This window comes from Orcinus orca, chromosome 1, assembly GCF_937001465.1.
Source record: "Orcinus orca chromosome 1, mOrcOrc1.1, whole genome shotgun sequence".
NCBI classification, from domain to species: domain Eukaryota; kingdom Metazoa; phylum Chordata; class Mammalia; order Artiodactyla; family Delphinidae; genus Orcinus; species Orcinus orca.
In genome coordinates, this window is record NC_064559.1 from 102,505,340 (window position 1) to 102,518,982 (window position 13,643).

Consider the following 13,643-nt stretch of genomic DNA (forward strand, 5'->3'; position numbering starts at 1 on the left):
ATTTATTTGCCTCTACTCTACTCTTTAGCTCCTGGCTGGGTTTCCCTTACTCTTTCTGTGCCTCCGTTTTCGAGACGGGCATCATCTCCCCAGTATCCAAAGGCTATTCTCATTTTGAAAGTATGGGGGGATGTGTCTCCATGCGGCTGAAGTGCCCATCTCTCCTCCTCACCCTGGCAAGACCAAGGAAAATGTCCTTCAGCTCAGAAGTGCATCTCCCCATGCCTTCTGCTCTACCTGCACCCACATGCCCAGCCTTCCTAGGGCTCATATTTAGGCAGCAGGATACAAAATCTGCAGGAGTTAACAACTGTAAGATGACGAAATAATCAAACCGACACATTCATGGCAGCGGAATTGTGTTTAATTGTTTGAAAAACTGGAGCAGAGACGAAGTGTGCTAAGAAAGGGTGGTCGGGCATGCTGCTTAAGCTTCCAAGCAGCCAAAAGGGCGAAGTATACAAGTCAGCAACGAAGATTAGAAGGTTTAGAACCGGATCCTTTTCTAAATGGAAATTGCAGCTGCTAATTCATAAAAAATGTTGATCCAGGAAGCTGCCATTTTGATGCTGCCTTTTCCACAAGTGTGGCTGCTTCCAGAAGCCGGGGGTGAGTGGTGCTGAGAGCTAGCTGGCTGAGAGAGGGGAGTTGGCTTCATGTTCTCTGTTCTGCAGGGAGCTTGGCCTCTGGCCCATGCCTGTGGTTTACTTCTGCTTGGACTTCTGGAACTGCTGAGGGTCTGGGCACTTTGGGATAGAGGGCTCCTTGCCCTTGGGTGGAGGTTGGCAAGGCTGCTTGCTGTGCTGAGGTGGAGTTTAGCAGTGTTTCGGTGGGGGAAAACAGTACTTTACTGGGGGGCAGGACTGCCGTGGAGGGGGAGAGTACTGCTGAGGTGGGAGACAGCAATACTTTGGTGAGGGGCAGCAATATTTTGGTGGGGTGCAGCATTGCTGGGATGGAGGGCAGCAATCCTTTGGTAGCGGGCAGCACAGCTTCTGCTTTGGATGATACATTCTGGTCTGGATGTGCATTGCAATGGGAAAGACACTGAAGTGAGGAACTCTAGAACCTTAGAGACACTTAACCCAGGAGAACCACTTGCCTCCTTCAAACCTGTGCCATTTCAACCTTTGCCTAGTGCCTTCACCGATTAAATGTGCATCTGTGTGTGTGCAATGAGGTGAGTCAGTATAAATTGTAGCTATAGTTTGTAAACCATAGCAAGGTTTTAATTGAGACAAATAAAGAAATATAGAAGGAAGGAAAGAAAGATGGAAGAGAGGGAAAAAGGGGGGAAAGGAGAAGAGTAATGGAGAGGGCTAGGAAAAACAAAGATAAAAAATGAGAGAGAGACAGACAGACAGAGACAGGAGAGAGAAGGAAAGAATAAGAAGGAAGGTCAGGGGCAATGAGGACAAATGTATTATCCTTCCACAGCAGATACTGTGGAATTTAGAACATGATTTTCTTGGATGTGAGTCCTGTCTCCAAAATTAACCAGCTGTGTGACTTTGACCAAGGTACTTAACTTCTCTGTACTCTTCTTAAAGTTGTTGTAAGGATTAATGAGCATATGAAACTCCACACAAACACATGTAAATACACAGGTAAATATGAGTGTAAAGATATATGTGTGTGTGTGTGTGCTCGCGTGGTCACACACATACACACACACACGAGAACCAAAACACGTTGAGTACTCTTGTAAAGATTTTGACCTTTTATATAAATATCAAACAATTGTAATGGAGCATGTTAACCACTCTGTAAGAGAATTCATAGGAAAGACTCATCTAGAGACAAAAGGACCATTTAGATTGATACTAAATTCTAGGGGAGAATGCATATCTTAGAGAGGGAAGTCCTGGATCCCCAGGCACTGAGCACACGGGGGTGGAACAATGGTCCCCGACTCCCAGAGCAGGACATGGCCGCTTTATCACCTCCTCTTGTCCTTGCTGCTCTGAGCTCCCTGGGCCTCTGCCCCCTGCTCCCTGAGGAGCTCTCCTCCCTCGCTGCACTGGCCTTTCCCTTCAGGGCAGTCCTACCCTAGAGTTGGTGATACCCTCTCCTAATCAGCTCCGCTCAGCTCCTGGCCATGACAACAGCGCCACCACACATGCCAGCAGGACCCTCAAGACAGGACTCTGGTCACATCCTGGACCCCCATCTCAGTCCCCACCCCACACACTTCAGATGTTGACTTGTAGCCCAAGAGAGGTGGGACCCAAATGATACGGACGAGAGAGGTGCCCACACAAGGCCTTTCTTTCTGACCAGCCAGCCAGTGCGCAAGCCCCAGCTGCCCACAGAGTTTTGGACCAGGTAGAACCAAGCTCCCAAGAGCTGCGTTCCTTTGCCCGACATACCTGATTTCACCAGTGGCTGCAACGTGGAGATGCTGAGGCTTTGGAGATGCTCTAACACTGCACACCTTTTATACGTCTCAAATCCCTCTTGGAAGCCATGAGGTGGCCTACGATTGGGGCGTGCTAGGCACCAGTCACAATAGGATGCATCTGTCCTTCCTCAAACTTGAGGTTTTACTCATCTCCTGGGCTGGCAAACTCACTCTCAGTTTCATGGTGCTTGAGGATGACAGTGATGACAGTGCCTTGACGCGAGCCCTGGCCCCATTTCGCCATCACTTTACGAGCCGTGGCTTCCTCGTGTTTCCAAACCCACTCGTGACGTTTCCCGTAGAACCTTGACTTCTGGGATGGTGCTAAGCAAGCCTTCAGGACACTGCAGGGTGTGGGAGCGGTGAGGGTAGTGTTCCAGGATATTCCGGTTGGTGCGGGAAGGTGTGGGCAGATCAGTATACGCAGCGAGCCTTGTTGTAAGAGAAAGAACTACAGAGGGGTGAGTGGCTCTTGGGGAGACACAGTAAACTCAGCAAAGTTGGAACCATGATGTAACCTAGATTCAGAACCACATTCAGACTGAACTTGAAACAAGCCTTGGCAAGCCGCTTTGATTTTGTACCTGCTGTAATATAAAGAAAAAATGGGGGTTGTAGCTCTCTCTGCTGCCTCTTGGTCAGCAAAACATTAGTCTTCATTCACAGAAACTGGGCGGTTACTGTTGAGAGTACGTATCTCACTTACAAGTGTATAAGTCACGCAGACTGCAGGCTTCACAGGGAAATGATTATCATAAGTTGCAGAGGCTGGGGAGCTAAGAAACTTTGACCTGGCATGGGCTTCTGGACGAGTCACCCAGTCTGACCCCTAGAATCTGATCTCCCAGAGCTTAAGGACTGATGCGTCCTTCCTGTTCCACTTAGAGCTTCCAGAACAAAGAGGGATGCCACAGGGCAGGGACAAGGATGAAAAAGTTGAAACAACATCCATCAAAGGATGAAACATACCTTAAATAATTCTCCAATTAGTGTTCCGATGGGGCTCTGATCTTCACCAGCTGGGTGACTTTGGGCACTATACATCTGTGAGCACCAGTTTCCTCATCTGCTAAACAGGATAACCCCATACTGCATGTCAGCTGAAAGGCTTATTTTGGACAACATGCGTAAGCATGTGCGCACTCTTGGGCACAGAATAAGGGTTCAACGATGGTTGGGTGCTCTGTGGAGTCGGGCTCTGAAAGCTGGGGCAAAGCCCACTCTTAGAAGTAGGGAGGAGGAGGTCGTTGCCACATTTCAAGGCAAGTAGCGGCACTTGCTACCAGTGTCCTAAGACCTTGACTGACACAAATGGAAATGGGCAAGCCAGTCCTGAGGACGGCACGTTTCATTCTCAGACCTGGAATTTAGCCACAGCTCAGCTACAAGCCCTACAGTAACCCTAGATCTTGGGAATTCACACTGCAGCATGAGAAGACAGCCTTGGGAATCAATGGTGTCTCCTCTGGGACTCACTGTAAGGCCAGGCTATGCATGGGCTTGGCCCCGAAGGAAACCCAGAGGAACCCAGGCCTTCCCGGGAGAAGAACCGCTTCTGCCTCTTGTCAGTCTGACAGAGGCAACCCTGATAGGCTTGGAGAGAGATTTCAGCTCAGGTCCCTAGTAGCAGAGAGGAAAGGCCACGTGGGGCATGTGTTCTGGGATAACTAATAATTCATCAAGACGTAGTGAGCTCACACAACGCACCAGGCCCTGGGGACGGTGGCCAGCAAGGAGGGCCAGAGCCTCCCTGGTTCCTAAACCGTTTCACATCCTCTTCTCCTCCTACTGCTTCCAACTCTGTAGATACTTTTCAATGGTTTGGCTTGGATGAGCTGAAGATCTCAAACCCACTTGTGGCCATAGCAATGCCTGCGTTACTAGAGAAAATGTGAACGTCTGAAGATGCATGAGTTTGGGTGTTACATCCAGTCCATCATTTCTGGCCTAAACCCTCACTACCCAGAACAGATTTTGTTGGGTGTGGAATCTGGTATCTCAAGCATGCATTATGTAGTATTGCATCTACCAACAGAGAACATAGGAACATGTCCTCTAGGAGCCACAGGTACAACTAAACTTTTGTCCTTGGAATGGTATTGTTCCCTGACATTCATTAGCATCACTCTTTGTCTTCCTCCTAACCTCTGACTCTCATATACAAACACAAACACACACATACACACACACACACACACACAAACACACACACACACACGTGGCACAAGGGACAATTGGGACCAAGGAGGTCTCAGCAGAACCTGGCCACAGGCTAAGCCCACTGTGTCTACTGTGCCAGGCATCTGTGAGTGAACACCAGACCGGGGCCCATGCACACATATGCAGGGGAAGGCCGAGCTGACCCTCTGGGGCCGGCCGCATCAACAGACAGGGTTCCGGACAAAGGACTCCTGGTGGCTGGAGCTAGAGCCTCTCTAGCTCTAGCTAGCTAGCGATGAAATCCATCGCCAGCTGGGCAACACCTGGGGCACGACAGGGTGTGTGCCATCATCTGGGCGGCTGAGAGACGCCCTCCCTGTTCAAGGGGTCTTGTCCCGGGAGGATGAGGGAGGGGCAGTCCTCCCCTGACTGTCACAATCTCTGCTCGAGTTTCTAATTCTGGCCTTGAGGTCGGAGATATTCTCATTTTACAGCTTCGAAAGGTTCTGCTCACTAAGATTAATTAAGGAAATAGTAGGCAAGAGAGGATTTAACCCAGCCCTGCCAGCCTCCAGGATACGTTCTTGTGTTCCTTCTCCTGCACTATACTACCTTCTAGGGAATTTCTTTGTTTGGAAGATGTAACTATATTCTTCCCTGAGGAAGGCAGCCTTCTTTCAAAGGCCTCAACATCATCCTCTTTATCCGGAGATCTTTCTGCTTGGAAATTCACTCAAGGTCAAGGGTCAATAATCTGATGGAATGTTGCAGAAGCCTGGGGAGGCTCTGAACTCTATGCTCTGGGGCGATGCACATGCACAAGAAAGACAATGTGAGCATGTGTGCTCGTGCATTGGAGTGTCTGTCAGTGTGTGTGGGTGAGTGAAGACATGCTTCAGGTGATTGACATCTTATGAAGGTTTGTCTGTGTGTGTTGTGTGTGGCCTCACTTGAGGGGTCATGAATGGATCTATGTGGGAATATGAACTTGAGTGTGCGAGGGTGAGTGTGCACAGGGCTGAGAGTCAAGAGGTATGCACAGGTGTTGCTGACTCCATAGATAAAATGTGAAAAGAACTTATGTAACACGTGGCTCCTAGGCTCTGCACCAGGTGCCCTGCCGGCCTGTGTGCCTGCGCCCACCCTGCCAGGCAGCCAGATCAGTCCTACAGCGTGGAGCAGATGGGAGGCCGACGCCTGTCCCAGCGGGGGCCTCTGGGATGCTGCTCCATCTTCTGTTCTACAAGGGCAGTGGAAGTCTTCACACGTAGAGAATTTATGCTGAATAAAAACCCCGTGTTTGTCTTTGATATGAACGTGTACCCTTGTATAAACACGTGTGAAAGTGTGACTATGTGAAAGTACTGCTTTTGCCTTCCCAACGGATCAGTGAGTTTTAAGTTCTGGAAAGACGGGATCCTCGCTTTATGCTTCTTCTAGCCACTAGCACGGTCAGAGCACTTGCCGTTTTGCAAAGATAAGGACCAGGGTTTGAATCTCACCTCCACCATGTGCAAGGTGTTGTTACATTGAACACGTAAGGAGATTCTCTTCACCTTGCCACTACCTCTCATAGGAGGAGCAAGACCTGCTTCAATATGGTGGTATCTGTGACTGTGAGCGCTAGGCACATGCCGTGCCCTTTCCATGCTTCCTCATCTTATCTGCCTCCTCCTGGGGGTAGGGTCTCCCTCCAAGAGACATGCCTGGCTGTGTACATTGATAGGCAAATGTCACTGTGGGTCAGAGCTGCCCAGGACTGCCTCAACAGCAGGAATCATCATGGGCAGGTGTTACAAAGGGAAGTTTGTGGAAGAAAAGGGCAACCACCCAATGTGGCGAATAGGCCCTGGACAAAATACCATTTCCGCCTGTGAACACCCCTCAGATGCTTTGGTCTACACAACTGTTCCTTGTCCTGGCCCCAAGATGTGCCCTGCCCCTCACACCTAAAGGTGTGGAACCCATGTCGTCAGGTTGGAGGTAATAAGTGGAGGGTCTTGCTGCTCTGTCAGGAAGTGGAGAATAATAATAAAAGCAAGAGCTAACATTCATCCAACATTTACTATGTGTTACATCCTACTTACTATTTATTTACATTGTCTCATTGAAGACCCCTCCCCGTCAACCCCAGGTTGCAGGTATTATTCTGCCCACTATACACATGAGTAAAGTGAGGCCTAGGGAAGTACTGGATTCACTCCATCATAGATATGCATCTGGCATCCAAACTCACTATGATGGGATAAAGGAAAATTCCGCAAGATGGTCCACACAAAACTCCGTGTGCACGCAATCCTAGTATGATAATTAGTGGAGGAGAAAATTAAGTGAAGCCCAGAGAGGCAAAATTCAACCTTGTCTTAATCAGCTGAGGGAGGGAGGGTGAGGAAATAGAGAATAAGAACCCAAATGAGAGTTCTGGGGCAAGGTCATGTATGTGAGGCAGGAGAGGAGCTATTTGGAGCCTGTGCGGACTGAGGTATCTGAGGGTGGGGAATTGGCTCAAAGAGCTCATCATTTTCAGGGAGTCCACTTAAGGTGTCTACAGCTTTTCAATTCATTTTGTGTGTCATCGTTGAGTTCTGTTGAATGCAACGCTCAGTTGGAAATATTTACGACACATAGGTCTGGAAAATGGACGCGCCCCCCAGCATTCCGTGGTGTCAAATGGTGCAGGTGGCTGCAGAGGCTATGTGCTCTCTCCACCACGGACAGGGGCTGAGACGTTGAAGACTGGCCTCCTGGGAACAACTAGCACTCGCAGCATTGGCTGCTGCTCTACGCAGTCCTGGAACGCACTGCTGCTTACTTACACACATCCCGCTGTCCTTCCGCTCTGAACCTCCCTTCTCCCGGTGTTCTTCCTGGAAAGACATTTTCTGGGATTCCTGTGGTGGATGTCATTATGACACAGATGGCCAAGTTCTCCTTCCTCCCCTCAACAGCCCTCAGTGTTCTCTCTCTGTCTCCTCTGAATTCTGAGGGCAGGAATGACATATCTGTGGCTTCCAAGTCGTCCATGAATTAGACGTCTTCTGGTCAAACTGATTTTTGTTGTCTTGATAATCTGAGCTTGCTTTCCTTACGGGGATTAAACCAAGAATACTGGAGCCTTGTATGTGAGTTTGTGCTTCCACAACATCCCACACATTCTAAACGAAGGGAGGAGCAGGTACTTACGAAGGATGCGATGATGCATTGCTGCTTGGGATGGATGGATTGGTGATGGGTAAATAGGTAGATGGATGGAGCCTCGCTGAAGGGCATGAACAGAGGTGGTGGAGGATGAAGAGACCAGCCAACCATGGAAACAATGCTAAACTAAAACTAAAACTTTTGTCTTTAGCGTATTCTGAATTCTAAATGCTCTGTGATCTATGTTGGGGATAATTCACACATTTAGTTTATGTTTTGTTCCTTTCTCATTCCTTTGGGTACTTCTGTGGATTTTCAGTGATTCCCTTGTACCCCAGAAACATGAAATGGGAGGCGGGTATAGGAACAGAGATGCAAAGACCTCAATTTGGGGACTTTTAGTGAGAGAAGGATTCGGTGGAAAGGTATGGGTGTAGTGGACGTAATAGAAAGAAGAACTTTGGCTTACCTGTGGGCCTGAGGTTACCACCAGTTACTCAGGTTACCCTGATACCGCAAGGATTTAGGGAATGGAAAGTAAGAGGGCAGTGAGAGAAAAATAGCACAGGAGAAACCCCAAGCTAGAGAATCAATGGGTGCTATGACTTTAAAAACTCTTGACAGTGGGGCTTCCCTATTGGCGCAGTGGTTGAGAGTCCGCCTGCCGATGCAGGGGAAGCGGGTTCGTGCCCCGGTCCGGGAAGATCCCACATGCCGCGGAACAGCTGGGCCCGTGAGCCATGGCCACTGAGCCTGCGCGTCCAGAGCCTGTGCTCCGCAACGGGAAAGGCCACAACAGTGACAGGCCCGCGTACAGAAAAAAAAAAAAACAAGAAAAATATTGACAGCGGATATGTGTGTGTGATGGATGTATGATTTTTACATAGACTGTCTCCTACTTACACATTTTGGTAGCTTGAACAAAATATCATCTTTTCTTTTACCAGTGGTAGAGATTTTGAGGCCAGGTCCTCAATTCATTTTCACCCACATGCCCCTGGAGTATTCTCTGAATTTCCCTTTATTTGCCTCTGCTCTACTATTTAGCTCATGGCTGGGTTTCCCTTACTCTTTCTGTGCCTCCGTTTTCGAGACGGGCATCATCTCCCCACTGTCGAAAGGCAGTTCTCATTTTGAAAGTATGGGGGGATGTGTCTCCATGCGGCTGAAGTGCCCATCTCTCCTCCTCACCCTCCAGGACCAAGGAAAATGTCCTTCAGCTCAGAAGTGCATCTCCCCATGCCTTCTGCTCTACCTGCACCCACATGCCCAGCCCTCCTAGGGCTCATATTTAAGCAGCAGGATACAAAATCTGCAGGAGTTAACGACTGTAAGATGACGAAATAATCAAACCGACACATTCATGGCAGCGAAATTGTGTTTAATTGTTTGAAAAACTGGAGCAGAGACGAAGTGTGCTAGGAAAGGATGGTCGGGCATGTTGCTTAAGTTTCCAAGAAGCCAAAAGGGCGAAGTATACAAATCTGCAAAGAAGATTAGAAGGTTTAGAACCGGATCCTTTGCTAAATGGAAATTGCAGCTGCTATTTCATAAGAAATGTTGATCCAGGAAGCTGCCATCTTGGTGCTGGCTTTTCCACAAATGTGGCTGCTTCCAGAAGCCGGGGGTGAGCGGTGCTGACAGCTAGCTGGCTGAGAGGGGGGAGTTGGCTTCATGTTCTCTGTTCTGCAGGGAGCTTGGCCTCTGGCCCATGCCTGCGCTTTACTTCTGCTTGGACTTCTGGCACTGCTGAGGGTCTGGGCACTTTGGGACAGAGGGCTCCTTACCCTTGGGTGGAGGTTGACAAGGCTGCTTGCTGTGCTGAGGGGAGTTTAGCAGTGTTTTGGTGGGGGGAAACAGTACTTTACTGGGGGGCAGCATTGCCGTGGAGGGAGACAGTACTGCTGAGGTGGGGGACAGCAATCCTTTGGTGAGGAGCAGCAATACTTTGGTGGGGTGCAGCATTGCTGGGATGGAGGGCAGCAATACTTTGGTAGCGGGCAGCACAGCTTCTGCTTTGGATGATACATTCTGGTCTGGATGTGCACTGCAATAGAAAAGACACTGAAGTGAGGAACTCTAGAACCTTAGAGACACTCAACCCAGGAGAACCACTTGCCTCGTTCAAACCTGTGCCGTTTCAACCTTTGCCTAGTGCCTTCACCGATTAAATGTGTGTGTGTGTGTCTGCAATGATGTGAGTCAGTATAAATTGTAGCTACAGTTTGTAAGCCATAGCAAGGTTTTAATTGAGACAAATAAAGAAATATAGAAGGAAGGAAGGAAAGAAGAAAGAGAGGAAAAATGGGTGAAAGGAGAAGAGAAATGGAGAGGGGTAGAAAAAACAAAAATATAAAAAATGAGAGAGAGACAGACAGACAGAGACAGGAGAGAGAAGGAAAGAATAAGAAGGAAGGTCAGGGGCAATGAGGACAAATGTATTATCCTTCCACAGCAGATACTGTGGAATTTAGAACATGATTTTCTTGGATGTGAGTCCTGTCTCAAAAATTAACCAGCTGTGTGATTTTGAGCAAGGTACTTAACTTCTCTGTACTCTTCTTAAAGTTGTTGTAAGGATTAATGAGCATATAAAACTCCACACAAACACATGTAAATACACAGGTAAATATGTGTGTAAAGATATATGTGTGTGTGTGTGTGCTCGCGTGGTCACACACACACACATACACACACATGAGAACCAAAACACGTTGAGTACTCTTGTAAAGATTTTGACCTTTTATATAAATATCAAACAATTGTAATGGAGCATGCTAACCACTCTGTAAGAGAATTCATAGAAAAGACTCATCTAGAGACAAAACAACCGTTTAGATCGATACTAAATTCTAGGGGAGAATGCACATCTTAGAGAGGGAAGTCCTGGATCCCCAGGCACTGAGCACACGGGGGTGGAACAATGGTCCCCGACTCCCAGAGCAGGACATGGCCGCTTTACCACCTCCTCATGTCCTTGCTGCTCTGAGCTCCCTGGGCCTCTGCCCCCTGCTCCCTGAGGAGCTCTCCTCCCTCGCTGCACTGGCCTTTCCCTTCAGGTCAGCCCTGCCCTAGAGTTGGTGCTACCCTCTCCTAATCAGCTCCGCTCAGCTCCTGGCCACGGCAACAGCGCCACCACACACGCCAGCAGGACCCTCAAGACAGGACTCTGGTCACACCCTGGACCCCCATCTCAGCCCCCACCCCACACACTTCAGATGTTGACTTGTAGCCCAAGAGAGGTGGGTCCCCAATGATACAGACGAGAGAGGTGCCCACACAAGGCCTTTCATTCTGACCAGACAGCCAGTGCGCAAGCCCCAGCTGCCCGCAGAGTTTTGGACCAGGTAGAACCAAGCTCCCAAGAGCTGCGTTCCTTTGCCCGACATACCTGATTTCACCAGTGGCTGGAACGTGGAGATGCTGAGGCTTTTGAGATGCTCTAACACTGCACACCTTTTATACGTCTCAAATCCCTCTTGCAAGCCATGAGGTGGCCTACGATTGGGGTGTGCTAGGCCCCAGTCACAATAGGATGTATCTGCCCTTCCTCAAACTTGAGGTTTTACTCATCTCCTGGGCTGGTAAACTCACTCTCGGTTTGACGGTGCTTGAGGATGACAGTGCCTTCACGTGAGCCCTGGCCCCATTTCGCCATCACGTTACGAGCCGTGGCTTCCTCGTGTTTCCAAACCCACTCGTGATGTTTTCCCCTAGAAGCTTGACTTCTGGGATGGTGCTAAGCAAGCATGCAGGACACTGCTGGGTGTCGGAGCGGTGAGGGTAGTGTTCCAGGATATTCCGGTTGGTGCGGGAAGGTGTGGGCCGATCAGCGTGCACAGCGATCCTTGTTGTAAGAGAAACAACTACTGAGGGGTGAGTGGCTCTTGGGGAGACACAGTAAACTCAGCAAAGTTGGGACCTTGACTTAACCTAGACTCAGAGCCACATTCAGCCTGATCTGGAAACAAACCTGGGCAACCCACTTTGATTTTTCACCTGCTGTAATATAAACAACAAATGGGGCTGCAGCTCTCTGTGCTGCCTCTTGGTCAGCAAAACATTAGTCTTCATTCACAGAAACTGGGCGGTTACTGTTGAGAGTACGTATCTCACTTACAGGTGTATAAGTCACGCAGACTGCAGGCTTCTCAGGGAAATGATTATCATAAGTTGCAGAGGCTGGGGAGCTAAGAAACTTTGACCTGGCATGGGCTGCTGGACGAGTCACCCGTTCTGGCTCCTGGAATCTGAAATCCCAGTGCTTAAGGGCTGATGCGTCCTTCCCGTTCCACTTAGAGATTCCAGAACAAAGAAGGATGCCACAGGGCAGGGACCAGGATGAAAATGTTGAAACAACATCCATCAAAGGATGAAACATACATTAAATAATTCCCCAATTAGTGTTCTGACTGGGGCTCTGATCTTCACCAGCTGGGTGACTTTGGGCACTATACATCTGTGAGCACCAGTTTCCTCATCTGCTACACAGGATAACCGCATACTGCATGTCAGTTGAAAGGCTTATTTTGGACAACATGCGTAAGCGTGTGTACACTGTTGGGCACAGAATAAGGGCTCAACGATGGTTGGGTGCTCCGTGGAGTCGGGCTCTGAAAGCTGGGGCAAAGCCCACTCTTAGAAGTAGGGAGGAGGTCGTTGCCACATTTGAAGGCAAGTAGCGGTACTTGCCGTCAGTGTCCTAAGACCTTGACTGACACAAATGGAAATGGGCAAGCCAGTCCTGAGGACGGCACGTTTCATTCTCAGACCTGGAACTTAGCCACAGCTCAGCTGCAAGCACTACAGTAACCCTACATCTTGGGAATTCACACTGCAGCATGAGAAGACAGCCTTGGATATCAATGGTGCCTCCTCTGGGACTCACTGTAAGGGCAGGCTATGCATGGGCTCGGCCCCGAAGGAAACCCAGAGGATCCCAGGCCTTCCCGGGAGAAGAACCCCTTCCTCCTGTTGTCACTCTGACAGAAGCAACCCTGATAGGCTTGGAGAGAGATTTCAGCTCAGGTCCCTAGTAGCAGAGAGGAAAGGCCACGTGGGGCATGTGTTCTGGGATAACTAATAATTCATCAAGACGTAGTGAGCTCACACAATACACCAGGCCCTGGGGACGGTGGCCAGCAAGGAGGGCCAGAGCCTCCCTGGTCCCTAAACCGTTTCACATCCTCTTCTCCGCCTACTGCTTCCAACTCTGTAGATACTTTTCAATGGTTTGCCTTGGATGAGCTGAAGAACTCAAACCCACTTGTCGCCGTAGCAATGCCTGCGTTACTAGAGAAAATGTGAACATCTGAAGATCCATGAGTTTGGGTGTTACATCCAGTCCATCTTTTCTGGCCTAAGCCCTCACTACCCAGAACAGATTTTGTTGGGTGTGGAGTCTGCTATCTCAAGCATGCGTTATGTAGTATTGCATCTACCAACAGAGAACATAGGAACATGTCCTCTAGGAGCCACAGGTACAACTAAACGCTTATCCTTGGAATGGTATTGTTCCCTGACATTCATTGGCATCACTCTTTGTCTTCCTCCAAACCTCTGACTCTCATATACAAACACACAGACACACACAGACACAGAAACACACACACACACACACACACACACACAAACAAATGCAGAAGGGACAACTGGGTCCAAGGAGGTTTCAGCAGAACTTGGGCCTAGGCTAAGCTCACTGTATCTTCTGTGCCAGGCATCTGTGAATGAACACCAGACCGGGGCCCGTGCACACATATGCAGGGGAAGGCCGAGCTGACCCTCTGGGGCCGGCCGCATCAACAGACAGGATTCCGGACAAAGGACTCCTGGTGGCTGGAGCTAGAGCCTCTCTGCTGAAATCCATCGCCAGCTGGGCATCCCCTGGGGCACGGCAGGGTGTCTGCCATCATCTGGGTGGCTGAGAGACGCCCTCCCTGTTCAA

The 13,643-nt window shown here is 49.3% G+C and overlaps 1 long non-coding RNA gene across 7 annotated transcripts in view; it reads left to right on the forward strand.

Moving 5' to 3' along the window:
- The first annotated feature begins 342 nt into the window (after window positions 1–342).
- Window positions 343–13,643, forward strand: part of LOC125964257 (uncharacterized) — a 161,600-nt gene continuing 148,299 nt past the window's right edge. For all 7 annotated transcript variants that reach the window (XR_007477104.1, XR_007477106.1, XR_007477107.1 and 4 more), the window contains exons 1-2: window positions 343–485; window positions 9,203–9,326. This is a non-coding gene — a long non-coding RNA (uncharacterized LOC125964257). The remainder of the gene's footprint in view (window positions 486–9,202; window positions 9,327–13,643) is intronic.